Source organism: Cibotium barometz, chromosome 46, assembly GCF_041138505.1.
Source record: "Cibotium barometz isolate CiBa-2024 chromosome 46, ASM4113850v1, whole genome shotgun sequence".
NCBI lineage: Eukaryota > Viridiplantae > Streptophyta > Polypodiopsida > Cyatheales > Cibotiaceae > Cibotium > Cibotium barometz.
This window is the reverse complement of record NC_141091.1, coordinates 22,526,583-22,547,227: the sequence shown is the minus strand read 5'-3', so window position 1 is coordinate 22,547,227 and position 20,645 is coordinate 22,526,583. Positions and strand designations below refer to the sequence as shown.

The 20,645-nt window shown below is 38.8% G+C and overlaps 1 non-coding gene across 1 annotated transcript; it reads right to left on the bottom strand.

The window, feature by feature from the left end:
- Positions 1-10,260: 10,260 nt before the first annotated feature.
- LOC147612005 (U2 spliceosomal RNA) lies at positions 10,261-10,459 on the bottom strand. The gene has a single exon (XR_015263714.1). It is a non-coding gene; the product is annotated as a U2 spliceosomal RNA (small nuclear RNA).
- Between the last annotated feature and the right edge of the window lie 10,186 nt (positions 10,460-20,645).

Genomic DNA, 20,645 nt, shown 5'->3' with positions numbered 1-20,645 from the left:
GGAGGTTTAGCAACTTAAGGATGCCAATGAAACCAATTTGTTTAGAAGATCTAGACTTGTTCTCTCCAAGACCATAGAATCCCTTTGGTGTGGTGGATGAAGCAATCCCTAACATTGAGGTAGATTGTAGAGGTCTTTATATTTCTAAAGTAATCATTGATGGTGGATGAAGCAGTCCCCAAGGTTGAGGGAGAATGTAGAAGTCTTTGTATCTCTAAAGTAATCATTGATGGTGGTGCCATGGTAAATATCATGACCAAATCTACCCACCAAAGGAAGCTGCACATCAAGGACCTCCAAAGAGCACCATGCAAGGTCAAGATGGAAATTTAACGGTTTGTGCAACCACTTGGGATTTTCAATAATTTACACATCTCACTAAAGGAAGATAACTTCTAGGCTACATTCATTGTGCTCTAGAAATAGAGGGAATTTAAGCTTATCCAATGTTATTAGTGGAAGACCTTGGTTGAGGGTAGCCAAAGTGATTCATGATTGGAAAAAGGACCAAATCACCTTTAGAGAATAGGTTCTTAGGAGATTGCAACCCAATGAGTCTCTTAGAGAGTAGATAGAGACTATAAAATTATGTTGACGCAAGATGCAAGACTCATCAGGATGCAAAATTATAGAATGAACCCTAACGAGGCCCAAAAGGTCAAAGAGATCACAAAAGTACCCAGAAGTAACCAGGTCTTTCCCATAGTGATTGTACAAAAGAAAAATGGAACGTTGAGAGTATGTGAGGTTACCGAAACCTAAATGGACAAAGTATCAAAGAGCCATTGAGTCTGTAAATTAACCTTAGTGAAACCTTTGAGTTAGTTTTTCTCATTTTTGAATAAAAAAGTGTTCTTCTTCTTTACTATGAGAGAGTGGGCTTCACCTCTTCAAACTTGGAACCATCTTCTATTACTTCCCTTGCCTTGAGGTAATTAGTGAACCTTCCTTAGTCCATTGCTAAGCATCTTGAAGTGATTAAGCATGAATTGAAGTTTCCTATATTTAGCATTGCAGTAGTAAGAGGAAACTTTAGCATGAAGATAAATCCAAAAATATCTTCAAGATAATTCTTGGTGGCGAGCACTTCATGATGACAAACATTGATTTTGTAACCTTAGTGACCAATTTTAGAGAGTGGGAAGACCCTTAACTACTAGTAACATTGTTGGCAGAATTACTAACACTAGCCATAACCTTATTGCCATAACACTAGCCATAACCTAAAACATTGCCATAACACTAGCATAACCTTAAACATTACAACGTATGCATAATTGTGGGCAGAATTACTAACATTAGCCATAACCTTAAACATTGCAACGTATGCATAATAGTTAGAAAAAACAAATAGATAGAAAGAAATTTCATACTATAATAGTATTCCATCATTCAATTGTGTATTCACAATGCAAAGGTATTACACAAGGGAGAGTATCATAAATTCAACTATCAAGTTTTACACAAAAAATGTGGGGTACAGAGAGATTCCACGGGGGTAGGGTCCCTACCCCTTAGAATCTCACTAGACCCATAACTCAATATCCATCTCAACAGTATTCAAAGACTCTTTTCACTTACATGAAGATTTCAAGGTGCCATTATTCTTTTCAACTTCTTTTGTAAGATCCCCACCTTGTGGGTCTCTTATGTAGAGTCCGTCCCAATGATATAAATCTAGGAACATTGAGGGGGGTTGAAACCTTACCCTTCTAACCCTAGAAAGAGGAGGTTACACCCTTTTTTTTCTCTCATCAATTTAGTCTTGGACTTCCCTATTTGAACCTCCTAAAAGGATCTGCAACCTTGCTTTTGGGTGCTCAATCAAACTACTTCAAGATGCTTATTATAAATGGTCCCCAAACCTTACAAAAGCTGGCATGGCATGTGGTTCCATGACCCCACTCCTGTGGTAGAGATCAATGTGAGAATCTAGGAGAACATACAATGGAGATCATTACCAACAAACTATAGCCAAGAACCACAAAGACTAAGAACTACCCCAAAAGTTTATTGTTGCCTTCAATAGAGTTGTCAAAGGTCACTGGTCAACTGCAACTGCCCACTTATGCTTTATTCATCGCCAACCCTCTAGTTCAAATGACGTTAGTAAGCTATATTTATTTTATTATTTGAATTTATTCTATGGTCTCTACGGGGAGTTCCTATTGGAGATATTTAGGCACATTGGGAGAGAGAGAGGGGGGGTTGATTTTCCATTTGGGCAGTGGAGAATTCGTGCCCTTTTAGAGCCACAGACAAATTTTCCATCTGGGTAGTAGAGAATTCACGATCGCGCTGCATGTAGATTTTTAGCTTGGCACATTGTTTGTGTTTGCCCTAATTTCTCTATGGGTGAGCCTGAAGCGGTTCCAGTAGATGTGCTAAGGTCTTACCCCCCTTTTGGAGCCATTTATGCATTTATGCATAAATGCATAAATGCATTTATGCATTTATGCATCTTTCTATGCATAAAATCAAAATTGATGCATTTATGCATCTTTCTATGCATAAAATCAAAATTGATGGAAATAACTCTTTTGAATTAAAAATAAAATTCTTTATGCATCTATTTATGCATAAAATCAAAATTGATTAAAATAACTCTTTTGAATGAAAAATAAAATTCTTTATGCATCTATTTATGCATAAAATCAAAATTGATGAAAATATCTCTATTGAATTAAAAATAAAATTCTTTATGCATCTTTTTATGCATAAAATCAAAATTGATGAAAATAACTCTTTTGAATTAAAAATAAAATTCTTTATGCATCTTTTTATGCATAAAATCAAAATTTATGAGAATAACTCTTTTGAATTAAAAATAAAAATTCTTTATGCATCTATTTATGCATAAAATCAAAATTGATGAGAATAACTCTTTTGAATTAAAAATATAATTCTTTATGCATCTATTTATGCATAAAATCAAAATTGATGAGAATAACTCTTTTGAATTAAAAATAAAATTCTTTATGTATCTTTCTATGCATAAAATCAAAATTGATGAGAATAACTCTTTTGAATTAAAAATAAAAGTCTTTATGCATCTTTCTATGCATAAAATCAAAATTGATAAAAATAACTCTTTTGAATTAAAAATAAAATTATTTATGCATCTTTCTATGCATAAAATCAAAATTGATAAGAATAACTCTTTTGAATTAAAAATAAAATTCTTTATGCATCTTTCTATGCATAAAATCAAAATTGATGAGAATAACACTTTTTGGATTAAAAATAAAATTATTTATGCATCTTTCTATGCATAAAATCAAAATTGATAAGAATAACTCTTTTGAATTAAAAATAAAATTCTTTATGCATCTTTCTATGCATAAAATCAAAATTGATGAGAATAACACTTTTTGGATTAAAAATAAAATTATTTATGCATCTTTCTATGCATAAAATCAAAATTGATAAGAATAACTCTTTTGAATTAAAAATAAAATTCTTTATGCATCTTTCTATGCATAAAATCAAAATTGATGAGAATAACACTTTTTGGATTAAATTAAATTCTTTATGCATCTTTCCATGCATAAATCCAATTTAGTAGGAATTACACTTTTAGAATAAAAGAATTTCTCTTATGCATCTAATTTATGCATAAAATCTATTTATGATGAAAATCACACTTTTAATATTAAAAAAATCTTTTATGCATATGTTTATGCATACAAATCATTTATGATGAAAATCACTCTTTTAATATTAAAGAATTTCTTTTATGCATCCATTTATGCATAAAAATCATTTATGATGAAAATAACACTTTTATAATCAAAATAACAATTTCAATATGCTTCCTTCTATGCATAGAATTTAATTCTAAAGAAAGTAACACTTTTTTAATAAAATATTTTTAGTATGTATTTTTCTATACCTAGGATGGAAAATAACACTTTAAGAATACATATACAATGGGAATTACTCTTTTTGAATAATAAAAGGTAAAACTTATTTTACACAATTTTTAGAAAATTTCGCCATAACCTCCTTTGTATGGCTGACTATTTTTCAATTTTTAACTCTCTAAAATCAGCTAGAATTTCACCAAGAGTATTTAAATCATTCTAATGTAAACATTTTCTACTTATTTAAGAAAAACATTATGAAAAACTTGATTTTATCCATTAATCATTCATCTAGGATAAAGAATGGTTGGATTTACTAAAGAAGAGAGGGGAATGCCTTTTTTCAATGAGGCATAACATCATATTCATTTTAGAGAAGACAAAAATCATAAAAACCATAAAATGAACAAAAAAAAGAGAGAATTTCCAACTTACAAGTTGAGAGCTTTCCTTTGGCTTGATGGTTTGAGGAATCTGCTCTTGTTTGAAACAAGAGTGGCCACTAATCTTTAGAAGAGGGAAGGTCAAAAACTAATGAATTATGAGTAAATTCACAGTTTTTGGCTCTTGGGAGAAGCAGGGTAACAATGCAAAAAACACTATTAAGCTTCAACAAAGGGGGAGGCTTCTATTTATAGGAAAAAGTGAGCCTCTAACCAAGCAAACTTATTCTAGAAATTTCCAAATCAGTTTGGTCAAATTTTAACCATTTTTAGGTCAGTTTAGCTTACTTTTTGGAACTAGACTTGAATTTGGAGAGAGGAGAGATGAAATATCTCAATTTTTGATAATTTTAAACTCCACCACACATATGAAGTAGGCGCCTCCTTCATGAGGGGGAATCCCCATCTTGAGGTGTCAAAATTCATCATTTCACTAAATATCTCTTCTTTTTTAACTAATATCCTTGTCCTTAGTCAACTCTTCATCTTATGTGAGTATTTACTCATTTTTGGGGGGATTTTCTTTATTTCTTTCATTTATCTCCTCCACACATTTGGATGAATTTGATTGGCTCCTAAAAACCTTAATTTAAAATTTTCAAAAAATCTGGACCCCCAGGATAAGGCCTTTTGAACAGATTATAATTTATTTCAAATACACCTTCTGAAAATTTTTTTGAACTTCTATTTCGGGGGAACTTATTTAAATATGAAGTGAAATTTTTCCATCCAAAAATATCCAAAATCTGAATAACCTCTCTCTAGAATATTTTCTCTCTATGCCAAAAAACAGGTAGAAACAAGATCTTTTATATTTCTGAAGAGGGATTTGACTACAGGGGGAGAATTTGGACATCATGAGGGGCTGGGGGAGGAATCTTACATTCTACCCCACTTAAAAAACGCGAGATGTCCTCATCTTGCAGGTGGAGTATGATCTCTTTCATCTTCTTCTTCTTCTTCAATCACTTCCAGCGTTACTGGACGGCCGATTTGGGAACAACTCTCTTTGACTTCCCCTATTCTGAGGTGGAGGTCTTGTATTACTTTGGATTGAAACTGCAGGTTGGATAGAGGGTCTACCTCTTGGATTTCCCTGATTTTGGCAGATAGAACCCTGATTACTTTGGAAGGAAGGGGCTGGAGTCTGGAATCTTGATCCCTGATTTCCTTGTCCTGAAAACCTTGATCCAAAAGGAGTTGGGCAATCCATACTGTGATGTCCAAATCCTTGACGGTTATAGCATTTCACTCTCTTGTTCAAGGGTGGAGCTTCTGAAGTTGAAATCCAGGGAATTGAGTTTCGGGAAAAGGACATTTCTTCCATTCTGGAACTTCCCATATCCTGGGTTTAACTCTAATGTCTCTTAGGCAGAGTAGGTTGGAATCATCTTCTAGGAATAAAAACCTTTTGAAAGGTGATGGTGCTGCTGGCTTTGGCAGGACTTTGACATCAAAGGCTTTGGCGAAATCCTTCGCCATCCGAACTGCTTGGGCCATGGAAATTGGCTTGGCATTCTTCACCAGGATGTTCAAAGGTTCGTTTAGTCCCCGAATAAACCTGGCCATCAGCTGTTCTCCATCCAGCGGAGGCGAGTATTTGAGGAGGAGGGCGAATGCTTGGTGATATGCTTCAATAGTTCTACTCCCCTGGGTTAACTCTAAGAATTCGTTCATCTTTATTTCTAAAAAGCCGGGAGGACAGAACCTCGTCCTTAGGTAAATTTTGAGATCAGTCTAGGTTTGGGTATTTTGGTCGAGATGGTTTGTCTCGCAGTGGTTTCTCCATCCCACTCTAGCTGTCTCCACTATCTTCAGCCTTGCAAGAGACATTTTGCTTTTCTCATTGTACCCGGTGACGTCGAAGTATTCTTCCATTGATTCCATCCACTTCTCCACAGCCTCGCCCAAGTTTTGCCCTTCACCCTTGAAAGGTCTAGGCTATGAACTATGAAGAGTTTTACGAACATCCAAGTCGAGCTCTTCTTCATCGAGTTGGGGGTTAACATTTCTACCACGACGACCTCGATCCATGTTCTTATCAATACGAAAATTCTTGTTAAGTCTCTTTATTTATGATTCAATCCGATTTTTGATTCAACTGATTCCGGGGTTCTCTAAATAGGTCGGCTCCCCACAGAATCAAGGGATAAAGATACTCATATAGAACGCATTATCAGTAAACAATTCATTCAGAATATCTCATTCATAGCTTTAACATAATAATGGTCCATCAGACTAATTTTTTCCATCTAAACAGTCCTCCATGGGAATTTTAAATTTTTAGATTTTTAATTTATCATCCCTTAACTTGAACCACTGGACAAAAGTTAACAGTAGCAATTTGCCAGCACAATCCACTAATCTCATAGTGATTGGTTGAAGTCATTAACGTCATTCCAGTTAAGAACATCATCACAGGGACTCGTCCCATTCATCCTCATTGCGGTTTTGCTTAGCTTATTACATTTCAACCAAATTTCAGGGATCATCATTTTTCAATCAGAATCTAAATCAACTCATCAAATCTCAAATAGAATTTAAAAATCATATCAACCACATTCGAATTTATCATCTAGATAGCATTAATGCTTATAATTTCAAGTCTTAGACTTACTAGTATATACTGCCAGTAAAGAGCTACAGTTATACCCTCAGTATATACGGGTAGTCATGGTTCTTAGAATTATAAGGTAAATACCATCATGTCTAGGCCTCAAGCAAGTCAGGGATTCCATACAATTGCAGTACTTCCATCTGAAGACCCAATTACCAATTTATGAATTTCACTTTGAATATTAAATTGTATGAATTTTATCACACAATTACACCCTTTCAGTGCTTCTTGATAAATTTTTGACATATTTGGCTTCTCGGTTGATCCTCATTAGCCAAATAGCTCTGATACCAACTGTAAGATCCCTGCCCTCTAACCGGCGCAACAGATTCGGGGTGCTAGCAGGCAGAAGTAGCACTTCTTGCGTGGGGCAGGATCCCACACTCGTGGCCTCACCCGCGCGGATATCCGGACAGGTGACCAATTTCTTGGTTCCTCCAAAACCGAACTCGGAAAAACTTCCCTTGCCCGGAAAGCACAGGCGATTCCACTAGGATAAATTTTTTACTCTAACGTAGTCAAGGTCATTTCTAACCAAACTGATCCAACCGAACCTATAAAGACACTTGGTCAGATCAAGGAAGAAACTTGCACTCGGATCATAGAAATCAACATTTTTTTTCCCATCAAGAGGCACAGCCATTGATTCGTATCCATAGAACAATTACTATCTGGGATTTACTTCATCTATCGTATTATAACAGAAATTGAGTCTCGATTTACGGATCCATTAGTCCAGCCTAGCCAACCGCCCAACCACTGTAGTGATGGGATCCAATTAAGAATTTGGTTAGGTTTTGTCCCGGGTACCAAGGAAAAGAGTTCCCAGGCTCCCTAGCCGGATGTTCATGCAAACATAAAACTAGTCACACCACTTACACACCCAATATGAATTTGCCTTTTTCACATATTCAACCATCTTTAAAACAATCATTTAATAAAACCATAGTATCACTGATCACAATCCTCCAAAATATCCGGTTGAATCTTCATTTCCAATCATTCCTTCATCGGAGTATCTATGGCATTATTGGCAACCAGAACGCTCACCACCTGTCCACTTAGGGGCCTTTTCAATAGTTCCTAGCTCATAGTACCCGGCAATATAATCACTTATAAAAATCAAGATGGAATCTCTGTTGAAGATCACTAAGATCAACCAACAGATCCATATAAAAGAGCCATGGACTCATCCGTTGAGGACCAGCAAGGTCAATCAACCAGATCCATGCCTGGTTTCAGAAAACAACTCTTACTCCTTGTTCCAATATCTTCCACGATGCATGTGTGGGTATCTTCGGCGACCCAGAGCCCGAGCACCGTATGGTCAGCACCCTCTAGGATCCTTTGCAGGTCACCTAGCGCTTGTCCCTTTCAAACTTCAGCAAGTACAAAGCAATGGGTGACCTTATTAGCAAAGGTGAGTTTTTCATTGTGAGTTTTGTTGTAAAACCCTCGAAGCGGTCAAGATTCTGAAGTGATGGGATACAGATCGGGGACCCTCAAATTTGCCACACTGGCAATCATAATCGGTTCCTTGTGCTACTAGGGGCCCTATCTTGGTTCCCTCAAATTTGGCACACTGGCAATCATAATCAGTTCCTTATGCTATTGGGCCTTATCTTGTGATCTTCTCCCATGCTTCAAACTGATACACCTAGAATGCCAAGTGTTGGAGTCTAGCTTGCCATCATACTCGATGTTTTCTCATAGATGGTTGACTTGAGCTATGAAGGATGCTTTAAAAAAATCGATGAAGCATGGCAAAGCATTCTCATTGGTATCAATTGTCTTCAGCCTATCCATGATCTACCTCAATGGAGCACAACTGTAGTGCCATGTTGCTCTTTGCCCAGTTGTTCTTCCATTGGTTTCATGTATTCGACCAACAATCACATCATAGCATCGCCTTCCAACAAGGGTGCTGGTAGTAGCCACTGTTAAGTGTCACTTGGGGTAAGGAACCTAGAGGGGTAGCTTGCCAAAAAGCCATCCAAAAGGTCATTTATTGCGTTCCTAGTGTGCATACCATGTAGCTTGTGCTTGATGGTCTTCTGAAATTTCTATGCTCTTTGTTTCTTTTACTTGGTACAAGCTTCAAAATGTCATGCAAAAACTTATTCATGATGCGATCTAGCCATAGGTAAAAGAGAACTAGCAATTGAAACCAGAATAATAACCTACAGTGGTTGCATTGGTGGAGGACAAAACTAAGCACCAGAAACCTTAGCTTGAATATCGATTTCGACCTATTGAAACATTAGCTTGGAGCTACCTTGTACTGATTTAATCAAGGAGGCAAAACCATTGTGACAATAGTAGATCGAGAGGCCTCCTTGGCAAGCGTAGATCAGCCTCAAATGGCAAGCACAACAGCTCTGGTTCCGTGTTGCTCTTCGCCCAGCTGTTCTTCCATTGGCTTCATCATGTATACAGCTAACAACAATCACATCACATCACTAGAATCGCCTTGCTGGTAGTAGCCACTGTTGTTAAGTACTTTTATCACTTGGGGTAAGGAACCTGGAGGGGTAGCAAGAGCAGAAGCATAGCTGAGAGTTGAGAGTCAATCGTGTCATGTCTGAGGAGGATTACTGGCACACATGATTACCGGCATATCAGACACTAAGAGGAGTCTGAGGAGGCATAGCTTTTGCCATGAACATGAAGCACAGAGTCCAAATATTGCACCTCTTGTATTGAAAGCTGACTGTATATATGATGCCTGTTTTGTATGAAACTGACTGTATTGAAAGGTGACTGTATATATGATGCCTGTTTTGTATGAAACTGGTAGTTCATTTTAGTAGGACTACTATAGCGAGAGAGCACTTGAGCTTTAGACAGGTATTTACCATCTTACCACAGTCAATTTGTTTTTGGTGAAAAGAAACCCGGCTGCTCTCCTCATCACGAATCTCTATTGCTGATGGTTGCTCAGCAATAAATCATCCACCACAACCCGCCCACCCACACACACACACACACACACACAAAAACAAACAAACTGAATCGAAGCTCTGATATATGATGATGATGATGCACTGACTGACTGCAAGATGAAAAAGAGATTATTATGGTTTTGCAACGCAGCATAGAGAATTAGAGATGAAGAAATACAGGAAAACTGGGTGTGTACCCACCCGTTCATTGCTGTAGTTGAAACTCTATTCAGGACCTCTCTGCAAAACTGTTGTTAAATCTCACATATGCTCCTCCGGCGTTCCCTCGTTCTACACCGGCTGTGGGGGCCAAAATAAAAAATAAAATCAGAAACACCAAGAACCCTCGCGCCCCGCTCTCTTCTTTCTTTCCACTTTGGGACTTTATTTTGGTAGGGGGGTGCGCCGGGCCTCTGAGGCAGTGCAATACAGAGGCGACGCGCACAGCCCCCGGGGAGCAAGCTGCCGGGAGGGGGCTGCCCCCATGAAAGAAATTAGGTTAATATCATGTGGCCCGATGGGCCACGTATCAGATATTAAACTAATAAGAACAGATACTACACTTGATCTTAGCCAAAAGGCCGAGAAAGGTATGAGACACCATGGCTCACCCCTATGGATTTTATACCAGCCCTCGCACTCCAGCCCGCCCTATGGGATAAAAAGGCGGATCCCTCGACTTGCAAAGAAGAATTTTCACCTGCTATTCCTTTGTAAGGCCACAGACATAAAGTCATCGAGCAACCACCTCCGAGTGACTAGAGAAATTAGAATGATCATGCACTTTTCATAACCATCCACTAGAGACTTGAAGGATAGGGATGCGCTCATTATCATGGCTTTTGCATCGCTATAGTAAGGGTGCCAATACCTAACTATTAATTGCGTACTATATGTGGACACCCATGAATCTCCGATAAAGCCACCAACGTTAGTGTGCTTCCCACCACCGCTACGTCTAGATAAATGAAGAATGGAGAGGCGTTTGCCCCCGACTGTCAAAGAGCATGATGTGTTATCGGCATACCGAGAGAGCTATACCTCCTCAAGTCTTGTAGAAGGTATTGGTGCTACAATCGGCCCACCATATAGCGTGCTAATGAGATGACATTACCATTGATGATATGACTAGGATGCTGTATAGCACTCCTCAAGACAATCCTCCCGTTGTTATAAACGAGCCCAAGGAAGGGCACGAGTTCACAAACACACCTTCTCATTGCATGTAGATATAGCTATGCCCTAAACTTATAACCGTACACGAAGATGAAGAAGTTGATCCTCCACAATTCGTTGATTCAGAGTGATACGACCCATTGAACTCCTTACTTTTGTGATCGAGGAGAGAGAGAGAGAGAGAGAGAGAGAGAGAGAGAGAGAGAGAGAGAGAGAGAGAGAGAGAGAGAGAGAGAGTTTAAAACATTGGCTACTATAAGGTGCTACAAGTCAAAATGGCAGAGCTAAAGCAATCACAGGGTTCTTCTCACCTTTTGAGCCCTAATGTTATCTTGTGCTAGTCATCAGTATTGTGTGAGTTGAGAGTGGAATTTCTTACTTGTTTTTATCCTTCCTTTATATTGTGCTCATTATCATGGCTTTTAAATCATTGTGTGCTTTAGTAAGAGTGCTAGTACCTAGATATCATTACGTGTGGCTTAGAACTACACATGAAGGTGGTCCTAGAGAAGTCCACTTTTACCATGTCTAGATAAATGAAGAATGGAGAGGCTTGACGAGTGTCAAAGAATATGATGGGATTGGCCATAGCCAATGTTGTAGAAGGTATTAGTGCTACAATTGGCTAATGAAATCATACTCAAAGAGGCACCTAGATTAACACTTTACCATCTCAATGAGGCCAAGAAAACCACATTTTTTGTTGATGAATAGTTTATAAAATAACTAGAGATGGACATTGTTGACCAAGGAGTAATTTAGCCTTTCTTTATAATTAAAGGGAAGATTCAATAAAAAAGGGGAGCATGTTAATTCATTGGATTAAATAAAATAAATCTCACATTTTCAACCCTAAAAAAGTCTTTGTAATATCACATTTTGAGCCCTAATGTTATCCTGTGCTAGTCAGCAATACATGTGTGACTTGCGATGCGAGTGAGATTGCTTACTTGCTATAAAGTATGTTTGTACCTTTCCTCTATATTGCGTTCATTATCTTAGCTTTTGAATTGCTTTATGTGCTTTAATAAGAGAGCCAATACCTAAGTATTAATGCATGTGGCTTAGTACTACAAAACCATTATATATGGACACCCTAACTCATACGAATCTTTTACCATGTTTACAAAGCCACCAACATGAGTGCGCTTCAAGGTGGTCCTAAAGAAGCCCACTTTCACAACGTCTAGATAAATGAACAATGGAGGGGCTTGACGAGTGTCTAATAACATGAAAGGGCTAGCCCATAATGTGTTATCAACGTACCAAAAGCAACACCTGAAGTATAGTTATTAGTGCTACAATCAACCCACTAGCATGCTAACAAAATCTTACTCAAATGCACCTAGATTAACACTTTACCATCTCAATGAGCTTGGGAAAACCACATGTCTGGGTGAATAGTTTGTAAAACAATTAGAGATGGATATTTTCAACAACCGAGGAGTAATCCTTTCTATATAGTTAAAGGGAAGATCGTTACACCACTTATCCATCAGTATTGCCTCTCAATCATAATCATACTACACTTCCAGGCTTGGTGTTGAATGCTCAATTTTGTAGAGAAGTTTCTTGACCATTGCATAAACCTTCGAACTTGATAGATTACAAGAATTATTACTCATAACATCTTGAATAGGGTGGAGGTTTAGATAGTAACATAAAAGACCTATTCGCCATTGATAAAACAAGGAGGTGCATAAGGTAGGCCCAAAGATCATCATCCTTTTGTATGTAAGAGCATAAACACAACTATAAGCTCAAGCTTCTCGCAATATGAGTTCTACAATAACCATGGTTCTTAACAAATGAAGTATATGATATTGAGGGCATGAAGAATATGATGTTAAGGACATGAAGAATGCTACGTATCTCTTTAGTACTATGAAATCAAAGGACATAGCAAAAAAGTTTTGAAGAATGCTACATATCTCTTTAGCACTATGAAATTAAAGGATGTAGAAGACAGACATGGGGAAAGCAAGGGCAAAGAAGAAAGAAAGCAAAGACGGAATTGATCGCTCGCATAGCTCACTGTCTCCTTGCCCACAAGCAAGAAGGAGAAAAGCAAAATGAAGAAGCTTAAGATACACATATTCAGGCAAGCTAGCCCCCTCCTTTAGCATAACACCCTCTTGAAGTCACCATGACTAACTACATAAAAAATTACTAGGGGATTTGAATACCCTTGTATATTGCAAACATATGACATTACATTAAGCGAGATGTTGTAAAGTACTCCTCAAGACAATTTTCTCATTGGTATAACAAGCTCGAGGAAGAGTGGTGACAATGCAAGGACAATCTGCAAGAGTTATTGAGATGCCAACCACCTAGACCACAATGACCTATCATGGGATATGAAGGAAGATATTCAAGAGAGGTTTTGTCTACCGAGATTCAAATATTCAAAGGTACACAGATGAATGAATTTTAGGAGTTGGAGCAAGAAGACAGAACATTAAAAGAATATCACCAATCTTTTGCCAGACTTGTAAAAGAAGCCCTTTTGAATTGGTTCATTCAAAACCTCAAGTTACTACGGGATCGCTTTGGTAAGGAATGCCAAATCGGCTTCCATATCTAAGACAATGGTGATGGCAGAAGATTTCTCTAAAGTTTTTCCTAAAGAAAAAAAGATAAAGGATAGAAGGCCAGCCAAATTTGGAAAGTGGAATCAAGTGGGTGATGTTGACAAGACAAATTAACCCAACCAGAAGAGAAACAAGATTCAATATCAAGAGCAAGAGAGGGATAGAATGCCGACTAAAGTAGGTAGAAGGATGGCCCCAAGACAATATGAACCCAAAGGAAAGACTTCCTCTTGAGACTCCAAACTTGGGTAACCAACTACTACATATTTGTGATAAATGAGGTTTTAGGTCCATCAAGCTGGTCACCGATTTAGGGATTGCTGGTTGAATATCTGACTTTGAATTCGGTACCAGGAAATCAAGGATCCCTGATCTGGAACAACCTACAGGGTAGAGCTCTAGTTCAGACAACCACTACCAAAGCTTGAATAATTGGTGATGAGGTGGAAGTTGAAAGAGGCCACATTCGTGCCGCTTGTAAGCACCAAGGACCGATGATCCAAGCCCTAACGAACTACCACAGTAAGGATTTCAAGTTATTGATTGGTTCAGGAAGCACTCATTCTTTTCTATCGTGCTTGGTTGCATGCGGAAGCTAGTCTTAGATTAGAGGCAAGGTAAACCGATGCAAGTAGAATTGGTCAGTGGGAAGCTCCTTTTCACTCACAAATGAAACTAATAAAATCTAAATCTTCCTAGATGGAAATTTGAGCAAGTGTCAATTTAAGGTTCTACCCTTAGGAATTTATGATGGGATACCTGGTGTATAGATTGGCTAGCCCAAAACCAAGCTAACATTCATTGCCATAATGGAACCGTATCCTTTTTGGATCTCAATAAAAATTGAGCCAAAGAAATGGGAAAATGAGCCACCTATAGATTTAACCATCAGTAAAGGCGAGTAAACTATTAAAAGGACTCAATAATAAACAAGACATCTACTTGATTAAATTAACTCTGACAGGGAAGGATTCCAATGCTAATAAGGAGCGTAAATGGTTGAGAGAATAAGCTAACATCTTTTCTGATAGGCTTACGGAGATGCCACCATTCCATGACATGGATCATGAGATAGAATTGATACCAAGCACCCAACCAACCACCAAGCGAGCTTATAAAATGTCTATCCTTAAAGCTACACACCGTTAAATTGGTATGATCCAATGATCAAGGTTGAAGTATCCAAGCAAATTCTTGATAAGATGGATTCTTAGATGTAGACTATCCACAAAGGATATTAAGGCTGGTCATGATAGACATAAGCATGTTGACCCTAAGTGAATAGATCATGTATTTAAAGAAGGTGATATGGTTTTTCTTAGGGTTAGACACCCAAGAAAAGTTCTACCCCTGTAGAATAAAATGATTAACCACATTATTACCAAAATGTACAGAAGGAACAAAAAACTAAACATCATCAAGGACCACTTCTACGAACTTGCAAGAATGCCACATGCATCTCCAATTCTAAGAGTTCGTAGGAAGCTCCAAGAATCTGTAGAATACTTGTGCTTGCCTGTATTTTAGGCTCGACCTTGTGGACCACCTTTGGGTTAAGCTAATCTCCTAGCTGTACATTCTACAGCATGAAGCACTTACCTTATCCTGCAACAACGCTTATGTGCTTACCATTGCCTTTGCCATCAAAACATGTCTTCCAAGTTCTGCATGCACTGTGTGTTCCATTGCCCTTGCCACCATCGGAACACATCTTCCAAGTTCTGCTTGCACTGCGTGTTTCATTGCCCTTACCATCAAAACATGCTCTCCAATATCTACATACACGACTTGTTTGGGTAAGGACAAAGATGATCCCAAACCTGTGCCTTTATTCACCAACTTCCACCTATTAATGTTCTCGTCTAGCCCCCCTTTCTACGTAGCATTGTCCAACACACTCTCTGCAAAATCATTTCAAGAAATAATCTTCCCCTCCCCCATTGGGTCTAGATGGTAGGTCAAGCTAGAGGATTTGAGGGAGATGGTTGTGGTGCATCCTTGCTTTAGATGGCGAATCCAAAAATGTTGGTAGCATCCCTACTTTGAATGGTGTTTTTGGGTGGTGTTGGTAGCACCCCTGTGTTGACGGGTTACCATAGTACACATAAAGGAAAAGTTTTTCTTACTAGACAATGAGAAAAAGATCATCTCCAAGCTCAAGGCTATCCATGCCATGTAGCATCTTATCATGTGCCAAGAAGTAGTTGTTTACTTTTAGCAAATCTCGGCCTTAAAGGATGAATACATGGCTACTGTGAAATGTCCAACAAGCAAATATAGGACTTAGAGGATGACAATATGGCTTTAAAATTATCCAACCTGCGACTAGAGAAAAGACAAGCTGAGATGCTAGAACAGTAAACTCTAGTAGATAGATGAAAATTGATCAACTCAAGAAGGTTGCTTTTTGGTAGAGTTACACGTTGCCGTTGTTCAAAAATTGAATGAATATGAGGCACAACTTAATCAAATGTAAAAAGATCATCACAAGAGTGCACCAATCTACTAGAGCATAATGTTTGGACTATTGAGCGACTTATTGAAGAGAAGAAGCATCATATTTGGGTGCTGACCATGGACTTAGAAAGATGCAACATGTTAGTCTTACATGCGGTAATGGATACTCTTAATGCACATTAGTTGCTCCCACTTCCACCTAATTGGTCAATCATGCGGCAATGGATACTCTTAATGCACATTAGTTGCTCCCACTTCCACCTAATTGGTCAATCATGTAATTGGTGGTTGCCTTATAAAGCCAGAATGTTCCTTCTATAGTTTAGTATCCCTCTTCCCAAGTAGGCATAGTTCAACTTAAACACCCTTTTCGTTGCACTAGAGCTCAAGGTGCAAATATGTTCCTTCTATGGTTTAGTATCCCTCTTCCAAGCAGGCCTAGTTCAGCCTAAGCACCCTTCCTGCGTTACCCTTTCCGTTGCACTAGAGCTCAAGGCCAAGGTGCAAATACCTAACTATATGGCCACGGAACTAGTGCAAGCCGACAACAAGATATTTATTTTAATTCTCATGAGGAAAATTTTTTTTCCCACTGAACAAATTCTTTTTTCAAAGGTTTCACTAATCTTAATTTATAGACTCAATGGATCTTTGATAGTTTGTGCATTTAGGTTTTGGTAATCTCACATACTCTCAACTTTCCATTTTTCTTTGGTACAACCAAAACTAGTTACTTCTTGGTACTTTTGTGGTCTCTTTGACCTTTTGGGCCTAGTTAGGGTTCATTCTATAATTCTTCATCTCATTATAAGTCTTGCATCTTGCGTCAACACGATTTTATGTTGACACACATTAGGGTCCACCCCCTTTAGATCAATGTGCTTGTATTTTAAGGAGAGATTAGTTAGTTCTTAAAATTATGGGGCTAAATCTATATTAATAACCACCATGTGTGGTTCTTCCTCTAATTCGAGACTCACCTCCTTTGTTCTTTTGTCCTTCAAGATAGCCCATTCCTTTTTGGATGCTGACTTAGTTTGTACCATTGAACTTAGCCCTTCTTTGTCTTCTTGCAATTTCTTAACAAAATTTGTCTTTGTTCCTTAGCAGACTAAAGATTGGCTATGCCACTGTAATTTCTCCAACTAGAAAAATGTCAACTGCATCTCTATATTAGTGTGGCAAATATCCATGAATCCTATGACTAGGTGTTAGTCTCTATCTACTCTCTGAAGAGACTCATTGGGTTGCAATCTCCCAAGAGCCTCCCAAGAGCGTATTCTAAAGGTGATTTGGTCCTTTTCCCAATCATGAATCACTTTGGCTACCCTCAACCAGGGTATGCCTCTAATAACATTGGATAAGCTTAAATGCCCTCTATTTTTAAAGCACAATGAATGTAGCCTAGAAGTCATCTCCCTTTAGTGATATGTGCAAATTATTGACCATCCCAAGTGGTTGTACAAACCGTTAAATTTCCATCTTGACCTTGCATCTTTGGAGGTCCTTGATGTGCAGCTTCCTTTGGCAAGATTTGGCAAGATTTGGCCATGATATCTACTATGGCACCACCATCAATGATTACCTTGCATCTTTGGAGGTCCTTGATGTGCAGCTTCCTTTGGCAAGATTTGGCCATGATATCTACTATGGCACCACCATCAATGATTACTTTAGAGATACAAAGACTTCTACATTCTACGTCAATGTCAAGAACTGCTTCATCGACCATCAATGATAACTTTAGAAATATAAAGACCTCAACATTCTACCTCAACGTTGGGGACTGCTTCATCTACCACCGCTGAAGGGATTTCTATGGTCTTGCAAAGAACAAGTTTAGATCTTCTGAAAAAATGGTTTTGTTGGCATCCTTAAGCTGCTAAACCTCCATCTGAAGGACTTTTTATTGATTGCATCATTCTTCAGCTTTTTCACTTTCTATGTTTAAGTCTCCTCTTGTAACTTCTTTAGACATGGTGCATACTGTTGCTCCCAAAATATCAGGATCTCTTTGATGATCCTCAGACCATCTCCCCCCATCTTGGGGTCTATGGTTGTTTATGCTTATGTCAAGCTGACATAATATTCTATAGCTCCCCCCTGTAGACCGTCCTATCTCTGAGAGTGAGTCATGATCCCATCCTCTAATTACAAATTAATGGGTCTTATAATTATTGAATAATGGTTAATTTTGGTCAACAACTTTTATTTTGACTCATTAATGCTTTGATTTTTTCAATGCTTTTGATTATGTAGTGTCCTACAAGCAATGGGCAAAAATGGGAAGCAAAAAATAGGGTAAGAATTAGGAGTAAGCGAAGAGAGAATGAGAGAGATAATTAGGAGTAATCAAAGAGATAATGAGGAGTAAGCAAAGAGAGAATGAGAGAGAGAAGAGAGAGAGGTGAGGAAAGCAACAAATAAAGAGAGACGGAGAGCATTAGCAAAGAGAGAGGGGGAGCACTAACGAGAGAGAGAGAGAGAGAGAGAGAGAGAGAGAGAGAGAGAGAGAGAGAGAGAGAGAGAGAGACCTTGTTGATAATGGACTCCTCGAATGAAAATCTAGTAAACTATAAGTCAGAAGATAGATTCTTCTTTTATAATAACAAGTTATGTTCCCGATATTAGCAAGGAGATGAAGCTTTCTATCTTTAAGGAGGCTCATGATGCTCCCTTAGCTAGGCATCTTGGTTATGACAAGACTTTCGTGGCCATCTAAATAAGTTTCCTTTGGCGAGGATAGAAGAAGGATGTGTTGGATTATGCTAAGAAGTGATTGATGTGTCAACAAGTCATTGCCACTATACACTCTGGCCCCCTATCTAGCCCTCTCCCTTTCTCTCTCTCTCTCTATGCCCTCCCTCCTTCTCTCCTTCTCTCTCTTCTCCCTTCTCTCCTTCTCTCTCTTCTCCCTTTCTACACACTCTATCTCTCCCCCTATCTTTCTCATCCTCCAACATGCATCCTCATGCTCTCTCCACCTTTGTATATCCCTCTCCCTCCCTCTCTCTCTTTCTCCCTCTACACACTCTATCTCTATCTCTCTCCCTCTCTTTCTCTTCCTCCTTCAACACGCACCCTCATGCTCTCTCCAGCTCTGTCTATCCCTCTCCCTCCCTCTCTCTCTCTCTCTCTCTCTCTCTCTCTCATTGCAACCTTATGCTATCTCCCCCTGTTGTCTAGCCCTCTCCATCAATCTCTACATGCCCTCTCTCTCTCTCTCCCTCTAGACACTCTCTCTCCATGTCCCTTACACACACTCTCTCTACCTCCAATCTCTATTTCTCTTCATCCTTCAACACGCACCCTCATGCTATCTCCACCTCTGTCTATCTCTCTCCTCCCCTCTCTCCATCCCTCTCTATATTTATGTACGTATAGACAGTGGGAGAGGGAGAGGGAGAGGGAGAGGGAGAGGGAGGGAGAGATAGGGAGAGGGAGAGGGAAAAAGGATCGATCCCACCAATCTCTCTCCCACTTTCTTGTAACTAGCCCCACTCTCCCCGCTTTCTGAGCCCCCCTCTTTATCTCTCTCTTTTCCTTATTAGCCCAGAGGACCCCTAGCATGCGATTAGAGGACACAAACTCTAGTTCATATAAAGCACAATTTAAGGGCACATGCCACAGTATGCGAGCAGCCCAGATTTTAAAAGCTACAAGGGTGAGGCCTGCATTGACAAGGTGGCTATGTCCGAAAGCCATACCAAAAGAGCGACATAATAGTAAGCATTCACAGCTTCACTAGTGCCATCTTTATTCTTGCCATCTTTAAACTCTGTTAGACTACTTGCCCAGGAGTGTAAGACCTAGAGATTAAAATTTATAAGCCTTGGAAAAAGAGGCTGGCTTCAAGTAACACCAAAATGATGCTAAGGCTGACTAGTTTGTCTGTGATGATGGTGTAAGTTCATGAAATATTTGGCAATCCTATAGAGGTGAGCCCTATAAGTAGCTCCCCATGCTGAATTCAACTTTGCAAGAACAACCCTAGCATAGCAAAAATATCCCATATGGTAATGTTGGTCATTGTATACTCCAAGTCCAAAATCTACTCGTCACGTGATCCATTCTGACTGATCACGCCCCCCCTTTTCCAATCACAAAACAAAGTGCTTCCAGGAAAACTTTCCTCCATCCATGTGTCATCGACTTCCCCAAAAAATCTTTAGCTCTTTTTAGGACATCAAGGTAGCCTACTTCCTCTACTATCATTACCATTCTAGCCACACATGCCAAAGCCTTGCCATGAAAATATGTCGAATCACTAGTGATTGGGGTCAATAAGGCAATGTCATGCCTTAGCACATTGGCAATTTCTCTTCGATTACATGGACCTGATATGCCTCTCTCCAATTGCTTGGATCTGATATTCCTCTCAAAGAAAACCATCCTACATGTAAGGGGCTTTCATCCTGCTTGTATTTTCCCATCTATGGTGTCATAGGACAAGGCCAGATATGTGCTCTCAACGCTTTTTGTTGGAGTTGCATAAAGGAAACTGGGGTTGGGCAAGCCCTTGCACAAGGGACACAGAGACAGAGGAGATGATT